Source organism: Ursus americanus, chromosome 18, assembly GCF_024610735.1.
Source record: "Ursus americanus isolate L20-20 chromosome 18, mUrsAme1.1.p, whole genome shotgun sequence".
Taxonomy (NCBI): domain Eukaryota; kingdom Metazoa; phylum Chordata; class Mammalia; order Carnivora; family Ursidae; genus Ursus; species Ursus americanus.
The window spans coordinates 60,023,067-60,044,826 of record NC_142144.1 but is presented as its reverse complement, the minus strand read 5'-3'; positions in this window follow the sequence as shown (position 1 = coordinate 60,044,826).

Here is a 21,760-nt window from a genome sequence, read left to right as displayed (position 1 = left end):
AGTCAGAAACCCAGGAGTGACGTCAGGGATGTTCTGACCTATCAAGGGTAATAATTAGTAGAATGATTAGAATAAGAAAACGGGAGTAAAGGGGTCATTCTGGGTGAATGGCAACAAGGGTTTATGGAAAATGAGAATTATTTTAACTGAGCAGATACAAAACAGAAAAAGAATTAAATGGGAGTCTTGACCCAATATCTTGTGTGGAAACTTCCCACTAGCCATCTCAATTTGCCTGTTCTGAAAATCTTGGGGCAGCTGCCTGCTTCTGAAGACTGGCTATTTCCAGAGGATCTCTGAGAAGCCTCAGTTTGAGTAGCCCTCTAATTGTGTGAAATTCTGATTTTTTAAATTATTTTATTTATTTTAGTGGAGACATGTGAAGCCAAGGGTGAACTCCCAGGAGTTACACTGCTTTGTTTTTAAACAGTACCTGAAGGGGTCCCTTCAGGGGATGTGTAAGGGCAGTTTTTCTCTGATGTCTCTTCCTGAGGTTGAAGATCATGAAGAGGCTTCCAGGAAGATTTCAGGAATGGAGGCCTGAAGCTGTTGGTGAAAAACTTGGGCACTATTACAAGAGCTCTTTGCAATATGCTGCCATGTCTGCACGTAGTAGGGTAGTGCAATCTAGTCTGGGTAGTGAAATTCCTAGAGATAAGGAACTTCCAGCTACTCATTTAGTGGGAGAGCCCGTGTGTTCCCAAGGGAATGGACTGGAGAGCCATCATCACTAATGTGTATTTGCACCCAGGGAGCTCACAAGTTTCTGAAAGTTTTGCTACTTTTAATGGAAGGATGAAAATGTTTTGCCCACTTGAAACAGTTTATGTCTTAAATAATGAACTGTGTTCCAGCAAAATTGTAATTTCTTGTGAAACTCTATATTTCTTTTTGGCCAAGGTTGAGAGCAAGTAAAGAGAATCCTTTTTAGAGGCTTTTTTGTACTCTGGACAAAGTCGGAGATCATTCACACGTTATATAAGAACTGAATTACAAGGGAAACTTAGATTTCCTTTTTCAGTCTTGATCGAGCACATGGGCAAAGGAGAGGGGCCTTCAGTGAACTCCTGGGCCATGACTGTCCAGGTATGTCGCTGTTCTGTCCAGGAGAGAACAAAAAGGATATACCCTTCTGGTCTCTTAGTGAAACAACTTTGGATTCAGAATTTCTTTTGGAGGCCTCAACATAGCATCCAAAATGTGCTGCCCACTGGGCTTCCTCCTTTCCGATGATGCTTCTCAAATGAATGATTTTGCTCCGATCAGGTTGTCTAGAGTTGGCCCTGAAAAGCCAAATCATCGTTGGTGAAGTCGTGGGGAACAAGAATTCGGTTTGTGATGAATGTACACATGAGCATCAGACATTTTTTTCTGGAAGAGGATAGGGGTTAGGTTTACAGGATTCCCAAGAGAGCTGGTGACAGCTGGTAGAAATAGAACATTTGTGCATCTCATGCCTTGAGCCCCCAAAATGATAGGGCTGAAGAGAGAGATGACAGATTTGAAGATCCAAGAACATCAAGTGCCTGGAGGAGCCCAGGTCCTGCAGGAGGAGGATCATAAAAAACAGGAAAGAGGAACTTGGCCAAAGCTACAAAAAGGACCTTCTCAATAAGAGAGAGGAGAGGGGCGCCTGGGTGGCAAAGGCGGGTAAGCATGTGACTCCTGATTTCAGCTCAGGTCTGGGCCTCCCGCGGTAATAGGGCTATAATGTGAGCGCTGTGATGAGAATTCTTTATCTCGTCTTTTCTTTTCTTTTCTTTTCTTTTCTTTTCTTTTCTTTTCTTTTCTTTTCTTTTCTTTCTTTCTTTCTTTCTTTCTTTCTTTCTTTCTTTCTTTCTTTCTTTCTTCTTCTTTCCTTCAGAATGTGGACAATGGGAATTGTGCAGTGGCAGTGGGATACAGCTCCTGGAGACATATGCGATCTCTCTCTCACTCTTTCCATCTCTCCCTCTCCCTCTCTGCATCTCTCTGTCTGTGTCTGTCTCTCCCTGTCTCCCACACAAAATCACACACTCACAATCACACCACATAGAGCCACAAAAGACACCCCAACCCCAAGCCTCAAGCACACACACCCACACCACACACGGAATACAATGGCTTCCTAGGACTGTAGACACATGGACACACTTTTTCACCTGGGAAATCTCTGGTGCCCCACACCCCCACAACCCAATCAGGGCGGCTCGCCAGACTGAGGATTGCAAGGATGCCCCACCTGCATTAACATCTAGAGTTTTATCTCAAGAAGAGGCTGATTCCAGAATACGTACCGCTCTCGCTGGTTGATGGTGTCACCTGCAGGTACAGAAAAGAGGACACTGTGAGGCTCAGGTCATGTTATACACTGTCTGTCTGCGTGAGCTTTATTTCCCTCAATGACTTTAGGAACCCAGATGGAACACAGTGGTTGTGTCCAACGACCCCAAAGTAAGTGAACTGGATGCCTTAGGAAGTTGTTTTTCCTGGGGGACATGTCTGTCCAGTCCATTCAGGATGGTGACTACAAAATGCTTCATCCAAGCAGGAGAAAGTGTTACTGAGGGACAGGATCCTACCACAGCGTTTAGAACCAGGTTTGGTGTCGCCAATTGTAAATGTCCTCTCAAATCAGCTAACGGTTGGCAGAGACAACCACTCAATGCTCTCCCAAAAAGGAAAATTGTATGAGATCTATATGTATAATCTCAAATACACATTGTCTCATTTTCATCGGAATTTGATTGGAAAGAAACCAAGAAAGCAACATCTGTTCCTCAGACAAAGAACTTCTAGCTCACCATGGCGAGAGGTGTGCCTCCGGCGCTGTCTCCTTTGATGGGATCGATGTCTTCCTCCAAGGCACCTAGGACACAGAGTACCTGTCAGCACATTCCTCTTGTTGCTCAAGAATATTCATGGAATGTTGCTTGATATGGACATGAGGCTGGGGTGGATGGAGCCAGCTGGTTTCCAAGCATGGACTGAAGTGCCCCTGTTGGGCCACCCACTGCAGTAAGGCTCTAAAGTGCGCAGTGTGAAAACATGGCTTTGGAGAAGGGTGATATCATGCAGTATCTGTCTGACATATCTTCCGGAGAAATATGTTTCTCTCTCTCTCTCTCTCTCTCTCTCTCTCTCTCTCTCTCTCTCTCTCTCTCTCTCTCTCTTTCTGTCTTCTCTCTCTCTGTCTCTGTCTTTGTCTTTCTCTTGCTCTCTCTCTCTCTCTCTCACACACACACACACACACACACACACACACACACACACACACTCACAATCACACTACACAAGACATCTAACCCCCAAGCCTCATGCACACACACCCACACCACCCAGGGGGAATGCATTGGTTTCCTAGGACTGGAGACACATGCACATAGTTTCTCACCTGAAGTCTGCTTTTCCCCACACTCCCAAACCTCAGTCCTACCAGGAACCTGGAATCAGATGGCTCTCCAGACTGAGGACAGTGAGGATATCCCCCCACCTGCCTTACCACCTAGAGTTTTTCCTTAAGGCAACCTGGTTGATGTGAGTCAGTTAGTCTACAAATAGGCCGCCTGGTTGCACACTGTGGTGTCGTGATAGAGCCCCACCCCTCCCTCTACCTGTAGCGAAGTCTCTCTATTTTTTCTGCCAGGACGAAACTCCTCCATCTGGCCATCTGAATGGGAGACAGACTAGAGGACACAGAGTACCTTCCCGCCATGGTGCTCTATCTCATGAATGACTCAGAGTGCTCTGCTTGACTTCAACAACAGAACAGTGGAGATGGATGTGGTTGGTTAAACAGCATGCAGTTGCCAATGGCAAGATTTGATTCCTTCTGATGGTTGAGTAATTTACAGTGTATCTATATTACAAACTGAGGGCTGCTGAAGGGGGGGGGTTGGTGAGGGATGTGGTTGGTTTAACAGCATGCACTTGCCAATGACAAGATTTGAGTCCTTCAACAGTTGAGTAATATTCCCATATATCTAGAGAACACACTGAGGCTGCTGAAGTGGGGGGATGGGTTTATTGGGTGATGCGCCTTAAGGAGGGCACTTGATGGAATGACAACTGGCTGTTACTGCAACAGATGAACCACTAAGTTCTACCCCTGAAACTACTAATACAGTATATGTTACCTAATTTGAATTTAAATTAAAAAAAAAGCCTGCAGTTGGCTATTGGTGAGCCCCCTTCTTCATGGAAGGAGATGCAGAGAAGAGAAGCAGCAAAGAAGGGAGAAACAGAGTCCTGGCTTTGCCATTGAAGTCAAAGGTACACCTGAAATGAATGGAATATGGTGTGTCAACTCAACTACTTCCATTAAAAAAATAATGATGAAAAACAAAGACACCCTAAAGACAGAAGATAGTCCAAAAATTTAAAAATATGAAATAAATAAAAATAACATCATTAATCTTATGGTATTTTCCCGTCGACGCAGTGTGTGTCTCATGTATGTGTTCACTGAGTCGGGTGGCTCTCCGTGCTAGCAGTAGTCATCCACTAATGGGATGGTCCTTTACAGTGGGAGGCCTGGGTTCCTCCTGACGTCCTCTACCCCAGCTCTGTAAGAGAGGTGCAGGAAAAAGAGTGGACACTGGGTTAGTAACCAAATGTTACTTGGACTTCTTATTTGTCCTTGTTGCTTGGGTGTGTCATTGCCAGCACTGGAGGCTTTCTGGGGCTCAGGGGGATCACGCAATCAAAGAGCACTAAACTATCTCTTGATTCCCGTTTGGGGCCAGCCTCTAAGAAGTGAACCAACACTGAGAGAGATTTACCAGGTTTTTCAATGTTATGCTTCCCAGTCTCAAAATCTGTGAGCTGGACAGACAGTTTGGACCTTCTGTGTGCTTTTCACACTAAGGGCTATGCACAAGTCTGCCCTCCATGTGACCACTGAGGCCACCTCATGATGGTAGACAGTACTTGGGATCTCTGTAGACTCATGCAGTTCAGATATATACACAGGCCTTGGAAAGATCCTGCATGGTTTCTGTTGAACCCATGGCTCAGAGCTATGCTTGTCAGTGTGGTAAGTGCAGTTCAGTATGTCAGAGTAGCAGCATGGGCCCAGCCACCTGGGTGCACATTTTGGCATTTCCACTTAAGAGCTTGGGCACATTCAGCTCTGTGCCTCAGTTTCTCCATTTGAAGAGTGCCCTTAGCAAGCAAAGTACTGCATTGGTGGTGAGGGTTGAATGGTTAGTGTAAGTAAAGCATGCTGTGGAAATGCTCAGGAAGGTTTCTTGGAGGTGAAATGTCTCATCTGAGATGCCATAACTTCACAAAACTCAGAGCTGCAGTCAAACTCTCCTGTTCAAGCTCCCAGGCCAGTGCTTTCTCCACGACACACACCTGCTTTGTCTAAAAAGGACTCCTTTATGTTAAGCCAGACCCGGTGTTTAAGGAGTCACATAAAGGTCTCAGAAATGCTTTTGCTGACTGCCTGAGGACACACTAAGTGGCCATTTCCCAAAATAATGTGCATGATGCTTCCAGAATGAATTAGTTGCCTGACCTGACAGCTATCTGGTCAAACATGACGAACACCAGTTTACTGGTGGGAGAGAGAGCTTATGTACCTAACATACTCGTGTTCTACAACGTGTGAAACTCTATCATCTTGTGTGATTTCCTCCTCCTACACGTGAGCACCTCAAGCTAAGACCTGCTGCCCAGTCATGCAAATGACCAGTGCTTCGCCTTTGAACAGCGCGCTGGATACAGACTCAGGGGACCTGACCTGTGCATTACCTCACAACCACATGAATAGAGGCTCGTGCTTTTCTAAAGCTGGAGCTCTATGTGCACAAGGATGCAATTGTCTACATACAGAAATTCATATGTCTCTTCATCTCAAAACGTTACCTTTTCTTTTTTCTATGTTACTAACTCCCTATGTACATGTGTATCTATCCATCTCTGTCAATGGGTTTCTTGGTCTGTCATTGTGTGTGAAAGGCTGGATACTCAATGGATATATGTAAAGACACATATATTCTCTATTTTCACTAGTCCATACCTCTGGGAGGGTAACACGTTGAGTGAAAGCATATGGCTGATATTTCTGTAAACCTCTAACTTAGGATAACAGCCAATGTAAAAGGTGGAACGTCAAAGAAAACGTGTGTTTTGCTACGTAAGCTGATATCTAGACACAGGCTTCTTGGCTGTTTTTGGAGACGTGGTTATATGAATGGAAGCAGCGTGTGCCCAAATATCTTGAAGTCAAGACACATTTCAGGAGAAGGGAGATTGAAGGCACATGAAGACAAAAGTAGAAGGCTCCACATGCAAGGATCATGGAAATCACTGTCCACCCTACGAACAAGAAAAAGCCTGAAGACACTGAAAAATCAACCACTCTCAGATCCATGGAGAGGGGAGGACACAGGACAAACCATGGCCCTGAGGAGACAGGAAAGGGAACACAGGGAATCCAGGTTTCCTGGAGCACAGACTCTCTAGCAGAATATACTGTTTCTCCAGCTCACCTGGAACATTCAGCAAGAGACCACATGCTGGGCCATAAAACACACCCCAACACATCTCAAAGAGTAAAAGCAATACAACAGCTGCTCTCACACCTCTATGAAATTAAACTAGAGCTCAACCACAGCAAGAAATCTTGGGAAATCCCCAAATAGCTGGAGATTTAAAAAAATGGTCAAAGAGGAAGTTTCAAGAGAAGCTTGAAAAGATGTTGAACTAAATGAAATGAAAATATAAGTTGACAAAAATGTATGCAAAGGCAGTGCTTGGGAGAATTTATACTACTGAATGTCATCGTGTTGGAAAGTAAGTAAGATTCAAAGTGAATAGGCTTCCTCCTTAGAAAACAAGGCAAAAAGAGTCATGTCATATAAAGCAAGTAAGAGAAAAAAAATAATATAATTGCAGATACCAATGAAATGGAACACAAAAAAACTCTCAGAGAAAATCAACCAAACCAAGACAAAAGCTGGTTCTTTGTAAATATCAGTAAAATGGATAAAGCTCTAGCCTGATTAACCATGAAGAAAGAGGGAAGACACACATTAACATGAGATGAAAGAGGAGACGTCACATTGAAAGGATTCTAAAGGAATACATGGGAAAATTCTAGGATTCGTGAAAGGAAAGAGGCCAATTCCTTCAAAGTCACAAAACTACCAAACCCACTGAAAGGAAACAGATGATCTGAACAGGCATGTATCAAAGACATTTAACTGATAGTTAATACATTTCCCAGAAAGGAAGAGCCGGCCCCAGATGGTTTGACTGGTGAATCCTATCAAATCTTACAAAGCAAAACACAGTCTTGCTGTGTCATCCAGCCATCTCACTCCTAGGTATTTACCCTGTTGAGTTGAAATATGTGTCCACATGAAACCTGGCCCAGGAGTGCTTCTATAGGCTTGATTTATGAACACCAAATCTAGAGGCGACTAAGCTGTCCTACACTAGGTGAACGGAGAAACAACCGGCAATACACCCTTACAATGCAATATGATTTGGTAATAAACATAGCTGAGCTACTGGAGCACATAGCTGGCTCACTTAGTTAAGCATCCAACTCTTGATTTTGGCTCAGGTCATGATCTCAGGGGCATGATATCCAGCCCCACGTCAGACGGGTTCCCTGCTGAGCGTGGAGGCTGCTGAAGATTCTCTCTCCCTCTTCCTCTGCCCCTCCCCACACACTTTCACTCTCTCTCTCAAACAATAATAAAAAGGAGATTAAAAAAATAATTGAGCTATCAAGTCACAAAAAGACATCGACGAATGTGAACTGTATAGATAAAAGTGAAAGAAGTCCGTCTGGAAAAGCAACATGCTTTACAGTTCCAACTAGATGACATTCTGGAGAAAGGCAAGCTATAGAGATGACAAAAGGTCAACGGTTGTTAAGATTTCTAGAGAAAGGGCAAAGGCATGAATAGGTTAAACACAGGATTTTCAAGGCAGTGAAGTTACTCTGTACATGGTGGATACACGACTTTACGCATTTGTGAAAACCCACACTCCTGCACAACACAGAGCAGACCTTCCTAGTGATGCTGGCCTTCAATGAGTATTAATATCGCTACACTGGTTTGTGATTCGTGACATGTGTTCCACACTGATGAAGCTTTTAAGGATTGTGGAAATTGTGTGCCAAGGGATAAGGGTGATAGGGAAACTTTTTATATTATCTGCTCAATTATTATCTTAATCTAAACTTGTTCGAAGTAATAACGTCTATTCATTAAAAATAATAAAAGATCTATTTTTCCTAATATTTAACAACAGACTAATGTCCATTCATTAGCTTCACTATACCTACCATGAAATGTGAACAGACTTGAGTTGCAAATGCCATTTGACTCCTGTGGTTATAAACTAATGAGTGACCAGCTAAATTAAAATTTTCACACGTGAAACAAAAATAATATGGCTTGGCATTTTTGTCTTAAGTATGGGACACTGAAAACGAGTGTAATGATTCTTCTTCTTCTTTTTTCTTTTAGAGACAAAGAGAGAGTGTGAGCAGAGGAGGGGCATAGGGAAAGGGAGAGAGAATCTGAAGCAGGCTCCATACCCAGCATGGAGCCCAACACGGGGCTCAGTCTCATGACCCTGACATCATGACCTGGGCCAAAATCAAGAGTTGGACACTACCCAGGTGCCCCTAGAATAATTATTCTTGAATCAACTTAATGAATGAATTTCCACAGTACCTTCAACAGGGTCAGATGTGGGGTGAACCTTCGGCTTTATTCTTCTGGCCAGCTTCCGGAGACCTAGAGAAAATATGGATGTTTTTTTCACTTTTGTTTTTTGTTTTCTCAGAGACCTTGGGAAATGCATGACAACAGAAAGAGCTGTTGACATCTTTCTATCAGAAGACCATAGAAAAAGGGGTGATAAGTTCATCAGAGTTCAAATTTTTGATCCCATGGTTCATCATTTGCCTAGCAAAGCCACCTGAGTCAGAGAGGGCTTTAGGAAGGTCTTAGGGTTCATATAGCCTTCAAATACCCCACAGAGAATGTAAACTGATGCAGTCACTATGAAAACACAATATGGGACTTCATCAAAAAAATTCACAAAAGAACTATCATTACACCCAGCAATCCCACTCTTGAATAAGAAATCCATTTGAATTCAAATCTAGATTTCAGAGAAATATCTGCCCATGTTCGGCAGCACTATTTACCAAAGCCAAGCTATAGAGACTACTTAATGTTGAGTGGGGGAGCCGGCACAGGAATGGAGTTGGTTCCTTGGGGAGAGAGGCCCCGGAACACCTGACACCTGCCCAGACACCTGAGATCAAGCCCTGCAGCCCTGAACCAGGGCTCCCTCATCTCTTTCTCATATCCTCCAGCACCAAGTTGTCTGTGGGAGACAGTGGATGCCCTGGCGGAGGTGCCTGAGCCAACAGCAAAGTCCAAATCGTAGCTCACCTTTGCACATCTAGGTTTCAACCCCTGACCCAGAACACAGTGCAGATGCCCCTTGACAAGCCCCTCTGAAGGGCCAGGGGAAGCCCAACTGTGGCCATCCTCCCACAGCATTCACCCTACTAGCTGTCTGACATGGAGCCTTCCCCGGGACCACTTGAGCACCCTCAGGGACCAGTGGTCTGTGGGGCTCCCAAGCTGATTCAGGACCCAGGACTTTCCAAACTAATTGTCACATGACAGCTCTACCAAGAATTAGGTTCCCTTCAACTGACCAACCCTGGCTGAGCAGTTCCTGTGAATTAACTGGGAAAATGGCCACCTGGGCTAGTGCTTTGCTGGTTTAATAAATTAAGCCTATGACCTCTAGTATCTCACTGGTATTGATCTAAGTAAGTCTCCAAACTGCCTGGGCTAAGGCCTGGCTAAGAGTGAACCGGGACTGCACTGGCTCTGAATGGGCACCTTCCCTGTTCCTTCCTTCCTCCCCCAGATCCAGTTTTTATAGACTCCTCATCCTTCTCTAGACCCTGCAGTGGCAGGGAACCAAGCCCCACCTCCTTTGAGAGGGACCCCTCAGGGGCTCCTGTGTGGCTCAGTGGGTCATGTGTCTGACCTGGCTCAGGTCATGATCTCAGGGTCCTGGGATTGAGCCAGGCCTCTGTTTCTGCACTCAGCTTGGTGCCTGCTTGTCCCTCTTCTCCCTCCCCCCACCACATCCCCCTTACTCAATTGCTCTCTCATTCTCTCTCAAATAAAATCTTTTTTAAAAAAAAATCAGGGAATATACAAAGGACACATAGAGAGGGACCCTTCCATACCCACACCCTGGAGAAGATCCCCCGTCACGACTCTCCATAAGGATCACCCAGACCTGCTTTTGCATTTGAATCTATCATCTGCTGTATACTATTTTGCAGATGATAATAAGCAACCTTTTATTGAGAGACTTAGATTCAGATCTAAGCATGACTTTCTGTTGCATTTCATCTCACATCCTTTGCGAGGAAGCTCATCAATTGTTGACGATTTGTCAATAACGAAGTTCTATCATTGAAAACCAACCACCATTATTCATTTGATGCTGTTTGACTTCTAGTCTTGCTTTGCAAGGCTATGTGTATATAGTCATGAAGCATGGCCTCTCTCCATGCTTGCACTTACTAGCCAACAATGGGAGAGCTCCAGAAGGAGCAAAGGCCCCCACTGGAGCATGGACACTCCCTGGCCCAGCTGGACAAGTGCGTCCAAACAAGGATGATGGACAGCAGGCTGTTATGAGTGTTCGAGTTCTTGTTGGTCACTGTCCCTAAAGTGTGTAGTTCATGGCATTCAAGCATTTTTTTAGGGCTCATGGGGAGAACGTTATCAAATCTACAACACTATGTCCCCAATTCTTTTCTTTCTGTTTTTAAAATAGGCTCCATGCCCAACATGGGGACTGAACTCATGACCCTGAGATCAAGAGTCAAATGCTCCACTGGCGGAGCCAGCCAGGCACCGCCCAGTGTGCTCCCTATTCTTATTCTATTTGTGCCATGCCCTGAAGAGTGACCATGCTATGACACTGATTGGCCAGGCACTGACCAGCTCTGGACAGAAGGTTAATCATGAACTGGTTCTTTGAGTCTTATTTTTCCTTGTCCCAGGAGTGTCCCTAAGCTCACAGGATTTTGGCATGACTAGGGCTTACTCATACTGACAATGCCATCAAATACCATGAAAGGGTCTCCTCCATTCTGACCAGATTGAGGTCAGGTGCTGAGGAGTAGCTCAGCATTCAAACAGAGTTTGACTGGCTTGTCCTAAACGGTGCCTCCAAACCCTCAGAATCTTTGAACTGAACACAATCATGGCTTCAAATGGACCAGGCTTTCTACGTCCTTTTCAGATGAATGACTAGGGCAAGATCTGGACTTCAATGGCTCAAGAGCTTCCCTGGGCTGTGTGACCACCGAGCTGACCTCATAATGACAAACAGTGTTTGGGATTCCCCTTGGCTCAGGGAATTCCTGACATCCACGCAGATGCTAAAGCTTCTTTACACAGTAACTACTGATCCCATGGCTGAGTCATAAGTGCAGTTCGGTGCAGTAGTTAGAGCACCAGCACTGGACTGCAGGCCTGGGTTCACCTCCTGGCTCCTTTACTTACAGGAGTTCATGAACCTGGTCACATTCATCTCTGTGTCTCTGTTCCTCCAGCTGAGGAATAGGGAGAGGAAGCAAATCATCACATAAGTGTGTGATGAGCACTGAATGAATGAACACCTGTCACGTGGTCAGAAAGGTGAATTAGAGGGTCTAGCTCTTGTTTGAGATCTCACAATTTCACAAGTTCCAGACCTGGATTCACATCTGGGAGTCTGAGTTCCCAGACCATTGCTCTGTGACACACAGCTGCTTTGCCTAAATACAAGCATTTTACCCCAACATGATTTCTTTTGGACAGAATCAGAGGCAAACAACAACAACAACAACAACAACAACAACAGCAACAACAACAAAAAGCAAACGAGCAAACCTATTGCTGTCTCCCTGAATCCACTCTCTGGGGCCCTTGTCCACAAATATCCATGACTGTTCTCTAGAATGTTCCAGTTGCCTGTCTTAAGGTCAGCAGATCAAATGAGATGAATCCCAGTGTAAAGGAAGGGAGGGTCACTGTTACAAAGTCTTGTGTTTTCAAACATGTGAAACGATGCCATCTTGCATTATTTATTCCTCACACAAATAGAAGTGCCTCCAAACAAACTTTTGTCAAACTTGTCAACTCATAGAAAAAAAAAAAACCACATAGCTTAGCTTTTGGGAAGAGATCTGGATGAAAGTTCAGGAGAACTAAGAAACACATTACATCAAAACCACTTTAATGTAGACACGTTCTGTTTTCAAGCTACAATCCTATGTGCAAATGTATGCAATCATCTATATATACATATATACTTATATATATATAATGTGTGTGTCTCTGTTATTGTGTCTACATCACCTATTTTTCTTTGTGTATCACTAATAATCTGTGTACTTGGTTATCAATCACTCATTAACTCGATCCATTAACCAGTTACCCATCTTTCACCATACATTAAAGGCCTGCTATTCATTGTGTCACCGAGAAAAAAAGGTCATGCTATTGTCACCATACTTACGTCTGGGGCGCTGAATGGGATGGGTGGTAGCATACCATTAAAATCTCTAGAAAATGTCATTTTGGATAACACCCAAAATTCTTAGAAATGGAAATGTGTGTTTGGGGGTCATAAATTGAAACGTAGACTCTCTAATTCTGAGGATCTCTTTGGGGCAACTATTGATAGGAACGAACCCACATGTCCCCAAAATCCTGAAATCCATACCCCTTTGGGGATGAATTGTACAGGGCAGACATTGTAAGACACTGAGAAAACAATGATAAATGTCCTCCATATCAACCTTTCTGGGTTCACTCTAAATTTCAGAAATGCATATTGTGAATATAGAATTTAGGATGCTTAAAAAAAAACATAAACGAGGGGCGCCTGGGTGGCACAGCGGTTAAACGTCTACCTTCGGCTCAGGGCATGATCCTGGTGTTATGGGATTGAGCCCCACATCAGGCTCTTCTGCTATGAGCCTGCTTCTTCCTCTCCCACTCCCCTTGCTTGTTTTCCCTCTCTCGCTGGCTGTCTCTATCTCTGTCGAATAAATAAATAAAATCTAAAAAAACAAAAAACAAAAAACAAAAAACTTAAACGAACATAGACACTGCCGTATTTCCCCCTCTTGAGAACCTAGGGGTGACAAGTGAGGGGTGCAGGATATCATAGGAAGTAGTCCATTGTTCTCCATGGAGGACAAAAACCAAGGCTGCTAGCTCAGTAAAACCACCAACAGTAGAAATCAAGGGATAGAACAAAACTATAAAACATATGTAGATGAAATTGGGAGAGAGGAAATTTTCAATGATGAGAAAAATGGTTTGAGAAAGAGTGAACTGAGTCATAGCAAACAGCATTCAGAAGATCATTATGAACATACCATCACAGCAGGAACCACAGCAGGAACCACAGCAATTTCCCTTTCTGAGTTGGAGCAGCAGAGCAAACACCAATCCACAGGAATGGGTCAGCTCAAAGAGTCCCAGCTGGAAAGGACAGCAGAGGTGTGGCTCAAGTCACCATGGCGACGGTGTCATCATAGACCTTTCAGAGTCAATGCAGCTGCACAGTGGCCAACTTCTGGTGTCAACAGGGGCCTGTCTTCACAGACAAGGGGGGCATGGGAGAGTAAACGCTTTGTTTTGAAAGTTGAACCCCAGTCTCAAACATTCTCACTCTTTTTTTTTTTGAAAATAAACGACATGAGGGGGATGACCTGCCACCCCCCCAAATAGAGTCACTAGCCAAACTTCAGGGTGAAGAGGGAAAAGAAAAACAGATTGAGAATAAATAGAGGTCCCACTCTTGATTTAAAACACCATCCCCACCCATTCTATCCTCCAGAGTCACCAGACATTGCTAGAACAAAGTTTAAAATGGGTCCCAGATGAAATGAAGAGCAGTGTTCACAGAAATTCCATTCATCAAATCATATTTCTCTAAGCATATACTAATGAAATTATGTCATTCTCTCACTGTCTATGCATACTACCTGATTTTCCTCTGTGTATAGCTGAGAGGACGTACTTAGTTACCTCTCGACCTTTGTGAATTTCTTGATCAGTATGTGTATGTAAAGCAGACTCTTCACTGAATAATGAGGGGGGAAATATCACTGTATTTTCACCACTGCATTTCTGTAATAGTGAATGGGTTGAGGGCAATACATACAACTAGTACTTTTGTAAATGAAGTATTTTAAATACTCCCCAAAATGCAGGGTTCAGTGTGTGTTCTGGCTCATGGATGGGCACTCAATAGACACAGGATTTTGATCTGTTCATGAAAAGTAGCAATGGAAACGGAAGGAACCAGCTCCAAATATACATAAAGAAGGAAACCTTTTAGAACAAAACCAAGTGCCATGGACTTAACCAAGCAACTACAATACATGGTAAAAAAAAAAAAAAGTGTATGTAGTCGGGGAACCTGGTGAATCCTTGGACTCTGAATTTTGGCTCAGGTCATGATCTCAGATTCGTGAGATCAAGCCCCAGAAAATAATGGCATAAAACAACCCCTTTACTTTGGTAAAGTACTACTTTGGTAAACCTGGTCACAAGGTTAGGAAATCATCCAGGACACAATGCTGACGTTAGAAAACGAAAGGTTTCAAATATCCACACCCAGGATGATCCCCACTAGGTAGAACTTGGGGTCCATGAAAAGAGCAACCCTAGGCCCAGTGCCAATAAATAAATGAGGGCTTTCTATTTCTCAAATCCACAATCCAGAATCCAAGTTTTGCAGGCAGTTGGAACTTCCTGTGTTAGTGAACAGATTCTTTGCAAATGCCCACATCTATTCTTTGCATGTTCCCCAGATCTACTTCCCAGTAGGGTGGCCAGAGGGCAACCAAGGGGAGTCCATGATGCCAGTTGTGTAGCTGAACCTCTCAGCACCTCTTTCAGATTCTATCTGAACCGAATGCCCACTTTGGACACTCCTCAGGGTAGCAGAAATCATGAGGTTGTCATTGGGTGTATCTACATCTGAGGTCATACCCATTGGAGAGAAAAAACAAATTCAGCCACTGGTCAGAATGCAGAGCCTGGACATAGAAGAGGCCCACATATTCCTTTTGCATTTCAGTGGCTTCTCTGTGCTCTTTCCACAGTCAATAAACCTTCCCACAGAAATCTGTCCTGAACATCGAACTCAGGACTCAATTAATGATGCCTATAAGAGAGACCTTGTCTCACGATCATTAAGCAGTGAATCAGTACAAATGTTGTAAGGAGGGAAATAAGCAAGACCAGACATAGGGGGCAGTATGATCTGTCCTGATAATGGACTCTGTCGGGTGGCTCACTTGTGTCCAGAGCAGGACTCAACCGTCAGTCTTTATCAGACACCTACCAGGTCACTCTACTCTGCACTTGGGACTGAGGGGCACAGGCCCATAAAATGCCCAAAGTCAGATAATTCCCACCTTTCGTGGTGAACCAACTGTGATATCACAATCTCTGAATCCTTAGTGAGGAAGGGGGCAGTGGGGTCATTTCGGCATCCATGGCTTCACCTAGGGAATAGCTCTCAGCTAGGCTCCAGATCTTTGATCTTGGAAACCAACTTCCCCTACTGCCAGTCGAACCTGACTCCATTCTTCCAAGAGACCACAGAGCACAGAGGACCCCCCCATGGGGGGGGGGCTTTATGCAGTCAATTGGTGCAGTGGAGGGAGGAGATGTGTTCATGTTTCAAGTACACCCGTGTGCTCTATTTCCTGACACCAACCATAACCAACTCGCCAAGTTCTCCAACAATTCAATTCATACTCACGGATTTCAGGGCTCAGTCCTGCAAGTCTGTCCCCACTGCAGAGGCCAGTCACAAATGAGGTGTTCAAGCTACCCACACTTCTGCCCAACCACAAGGTCAGGTATTCCCTCAAACCCCCTCCTTAGGGTTGATAATTTCACTAGAATGACTTACATCCACAAGTGGATGGATAAAGAAGATGGGCTCCATGTATACAAAGGAATATGACTCAGCCATTCAAAAGGATGAATTCTTACTACTTACATCGACCTGGATGGAACTGGTCGATTATACTGAGTGAAACACAGCAGTCAGAGAAAGACAAGTATATGGTTTCACTCATAAGTAGACTCTAAGAAACAGTGCAGAGGATCATAGGGGAAGGGAGGGAAAACTGAACTGGAGGTCATCAGAGAGGGATAAAAACCACGAGAGACATTTAAGTATATGAAACAAACTGAGGGTTGCTGGAGGTGAGGTGGGTGGGGGATGAGGTAATTGGGTGATGGGCATTAAGGGGGGCACGTGATGCGATGAGCACTGGGGGGTATACGCAAATGATATATTATTGAACACTACATCTGAAACTAACGATGTACTATATGCTGCCTGATTGAATTTAAATTTTAAAAAAGGAAAAAACAATTATAAATACACTGTAATAAAAGTTATGTGAATGAAGGGGAAAAAAGGTCGACTCAGAAGTCAGGAAAGCACTTTACTTACATCGACCAGTTTATTATAAAGAATACAACTCAGGAAACACCCAATGGAAGAGATGCGTATAGCAGGGAAGGTCTAAAGGGGGTGGGGAGTGGTGGAGAGCTTCCACGCCCTCTCTGGGGGAAAATCACTTTTCCAGAATATTAATGTGTTCACCAACCACTTGTTCAAGACTTTTTATAACCCAATCTTCAGCCCCCTCCCCTCACAGATGGCCAGTGGCTGGGGCTGAAATTTCCAATCCTTGACTCCCAGTTTGGTACTTCTGGTAACCAGCCCCACTGTGATGCCATTTCTGGGCCCCGCCCTATGTCAGCTCTTTAGCCTAAACTCTGGAGAGGTCTGTTGGAGATTTTATGTCTCTCCTATCCCTCAGGAAACTGCAAGGATTTTACGAGTCCTGTGCCAGGAACCAGAAATTAATTAATTAATTAATTAATTAATTAATTAATTAATTAATTTGCTTTTTAAAAATTCTCCACAAAGAACTTCTCCAGAAAGGCTAGGCAGACAGGACATTGGCTTGCCTCTTCAAACTACTTCATGGTGGCTTCCCAGAGGGAGATCACCTGGACAGATGAATGGCAGGATCATCTGTGATTTAAATGCTATTGTTTCCTGAAATCCTTTCATCCTTAAAGTGGAAATACCTAATGGGTCCTAACTAAATGTCCTTTCTAGTGCTAAGGAATGAACACACAAAATCAAGGGCACATGGTCCAAACCGAGAGAGATCTGAAATGCCGATTGGAAACCAAGTCTAGAATCCTCACTGGGCTTTGAGCTGAGACGGAAGAAAGATCCGAACTTAGGCGGATCCCCAGCTCTGCCTGAAGGTCCTGCCTGGCCCAGACACTAACCCAGAGCAGGGTTGAGTTTAAGATGTCCTGACAGTGCAGAATTCTCCACCTTCTAGATCAGGGCTCTCTGATAAAAACCTAATGCAAGACACAGACATGGTTTCATGTTTTCTAATAAGCACACTGGAAACAAGAGCAATGAAAATGGTGAAGTAAATGTAAATGATGTTTTGAGTTTGGTTTTGTTTTTTAAGGAGGCTCCTGCCCAGTGTGGAGCCCAAGGCAGAGATTGAACACACCACCATCAAGACCTGAGCTGAGATCAAGAGATGGTCTTTTAACCAACTGAGCCACCCGGGCACACTAAATAATGTATTTTTAATTCACTATCCCCCAAATGTTCACATTTCCACATGTGACACAAGAAAGGTGGCCACATTTCAAGGGCTCAAGAGCCACTCCAAGCTGGTGCTACCATATTGGACAGGGCAGACAGAGATCGTTTACATCATGGAATCCTATTGGCCAGTGCTGTTCAGGCTATCTCAGGCTATACTGCACTTTGATTTATGAACATCCCGAAATAATCCACTTCTTCAGACTGAGTACTGAGACTCACACCTGTGCCTGGGATTCTCAAACCCTGAGTCAATGTGGGACAAAATTACATACATGTTGCCAGGCATGGGTGGTAGTGGCTCAGTAACGGTTTAATCAACCTTGTCTAAACTCTCCATCTTGCTCTCTCTTTAGTCACCCTCTGTAGAATGTGAGAAACCCATGAATGGAATGAATGATTATCAATCATTTTAATGAATGAAAATAAATTAATGTAGGGCTCCTCTCTACTCGCCTTGAATCCTGGCCTCCAGGCGTTTACACGGTGATGAGGCTTCCATTGGTGTTCTCGCTCTCCCTGTATTCACATCCCATCAATGTCTCTTCGGTCTGAGATTATTTTTACTCCATTAAGGGGTACATAATAGAATATTATACCCAGGGGGTGTATCTTCCCAGTTCTTTGGACACATTATATTGGCTTCTAGTGGTCCCCAAGCAGGGAGTGCTTTGGCCCCCAGGGAACACTCGGCAATGTCTGGGTACATTGAAGGTTCCCAACTGTGGGGCGGGTGCTACTGGCATTTGGTGGGTAGAGGCCGGGGATGCTGCTCCACATGCTACCAGGCTCCCTGCAGCTCCCACAAGAGTTCCCTTGCCCCAAATGTCAACAGAGCCAAGGTTGAGAAGCCCTGTCTTAAGCCATGTCTGCTAACACCCTTTAAGAAAAATGGGGGTTCCTAGGGGAGCCCTGCATTGGGCTCTGCATTCAACATGGAGTCTGCTTGAGATTCTCCCTCTCCCTCTGCTCCTCCAACTCACGCTGTCTCTCTCTCTCTAAAATATACAAATAAATCATTTTTTTAAAAAAAAGAATGAAAAGTGGGGATTCCTCCTGATCTCTTTTAACCCAATATTAAATGGTCACTATCTATCTCTATGGAATTAGTCACAGACCCCACTGATGTAAAAAGGAATACACCTATTCTTATATTTCAATTTTTTCAAAGTAGCGAAAGTGTTTTGGGAAGTGTTCTCTCAAAGCTCACTCTCTGGACCCAGTCATTTCTCCCCAACTGTTTTTCTCCATGATTGCAAGTATGTATTTTCAAGCATTGTTAGACAAACTGGAACGGGCCCCAGACCACCCGAAGTTGGACAACAGCCTTTCCTTTTTGAAAATTTTGCAAGAGAGCATAATAGAAACGAGACATCTAAAGTTGCAGTAAATCATATCGTGTCTTTTATCCAAACTAAAATTCATATTCACAGAACAATTATTACTGATCAGCCATTTCACACAATTTTTCACCCCTTGTTAATGTTAATAAAGTGTATGAGTTTTGAATCTTCGGGTGGCTGACCAAAGTGTGACCCCACAGCATGTATAGCCTGTTAGAATGCTGTGTGCCTCACAGTCAAATCCAACCACTATTTCTAAATATTGCAACTCATGAGTTTCATATTTGCTTTCTTTTGTTCACCACAAGTTTGGATACATTTGAAAATGTCCAAGAATAATGAGAATCGTAGACTTTACTTCTGAGATGGGAAATTACAAATACTTTTCATAACATCTTCATATTTCCCTTCTTGACATCATACCACAACTTAGGTAAATGGCCTTTGGTTTATTCTTTACATAATGTCCAATCAAATTTTTTCCCTTCAATTATGTTATATTGTTTTACATTACTCCTAGATAAGCAGGAAAGTGTAGGGAGCATGAAAATCAAGAGATAATATAAGGGAAATCAGATTGATTTCAAGTTATAAAATTAAATTCTACATCAATTACTGGATGGATCAATTACTAGACATCAATCCAGTAATAACTATTTGTTGACTATTTTTTGCTGGATACTCCTTGTAGTTGATATCCAAAATCAAGACCACAGACCCAGCTATTAAATTTGTCTCATTCAAAAAGAATTAAGACCACACCCATCCAAAAAGAAAAGAATAGTAACCGATTCTATTAGAAATGTTTATAAGTTGGGTATCTGGGTGCTTCAGTCAGATGGGCGTTGGATTCTTGGTTTCAGCTCAGGTCATGATCTCAGGGTCCTGGGATCCAGCCCTGTGTCAGTTCCACACTCAGGAAGGAGTATGCTCCCCTCTCTCTCTCTGCTCCTCTCCCTGCTTGTGAGTGCCTTCACTCTAAAATAAATTAAATAAATAAATAAATAAATAAATAAATAAATAAATAAATAAATAAATAAATAAAATCTTTTTAAAAAGAGAGAAGGGAGAAAGAAGAAGCAGCAGCATTTATAAGTTGTCCTGGGAGAGCAACATAAAGAAATGATTTGTCTTGGGACAAAAGGAAACGTTCCTACAGGTAGGAATAATTGAGGGGACACTGGATTTAGCTGAGCTTTGCCATGTCATTAAGGTTTAATGGGGTGCCTGGGTAGCTTAGTCACTTCAATGGCTGACTCTCGATTTTGACTCGGGTCATGATCTCAGGGTGGTGCAGTCATTAAGGGTCTGCCTTCAGCTCAGGGTGTGATCCCAGAGGTCTGGGATCGAGCCCCCCATCAGGCTCCTCCGCTGGGAGCCTGCTTCTTCCTCTCCCACTCCCCCTGCTTGTGCTCCCTCTCTCTCTGGCTGTCTCTTTCTGGATCGAATAAATAAAATCTTTTAAATAAAACAAAATTAAAAAAAGATTCTCTCTCTCCCTCTTCCTCTGCCGCTCTCCTCCCTATAAAAAGGATAAAGGTTTCCAGAAGGAAGGCAGGCTGAACATTTACCTATGAGTTTAAACTGCTCTAATTTTTAGTAGTCTTGTGAGGAGCGGGAGGTGAAGATACCCCTCATTATCAAGAGACAGAAATGTTTACTAAACTGAGCAGTTGTGGAATCAGATGGGTCCTTGCCCTCTGCTGGGCATTTCAGATAGTAGAATGGAGGAGGGGGTAAGCCTGGGTGGGGACAGGGAAGAGGGAAGAGCTGGCATAGTTTCAGATGCAGCACCACCTAGCGGCCGGCTGTGTTTGCGACCACTGGACTCACCAAAAGTTCAGGTGTCACTCAAGCCCGGAAATCCACCAGGGCTTTCTCTATTTGAAGAGAAAAACACAAAATAAGTGAGGCACAACAACAAAAACCTCTCAAATTTCTCTGAGGGTTTGCCAAAAAGGATATTTAAAATATGTATAATTTATGAACTGTTGTTATGACCTTCCCATATTTTGAATCTCACATATATTTGGCTTCATGGTTTTGATACACCTGTATTTTTATATTTCACTGTGCAATAAAACATGGTAGCAATAAGAGATTTCTTTTTTTAGTCACTGAGTGGCAATAAAATCAACGTGAAGAATCCATCTCAGAGGATGGGAATGAAGCAGAGCCAAATGCCATCCCCCTTGCTTGGTTCCCCATGATTCCTTAGCAAATAGGTTGTGTGTCCATCAGTCTGGACCTGCGTGTTCTAAATAGCTGAGCTAAAGTGAAAGAGAATTTGTACCGATATTAGTGATGGGTGACTATTAATTAGTAAAGCTGAAGGCTTTAATCTTAAGAAAATATGAGTCGAGTTGAAATTGGAATTTTACCTTCCATGGTGTGGATTAATGATGAAGCATGAATTTTTACAAGTATATATATGGAGTAATATATACAGAGTAATGTTGATAAAATTAAATACATGACTGATTTTGTCCAGAAGACAAGAAAAAAATTATACTTATTGGCCACAGGCACTTCTTGAGATTTGTAAATACTCAAATTCAAATTTTCTGAATGTGTAGCTCCCTTTGAAATTTTGGTCAATGCTGAATAAAACCATTTGTGGCACACGCTTTCTGTCATTGGCAAATCGCTTTTCTCTTAGAATTAAATTAAAATGAATCAGATTCAAGAGG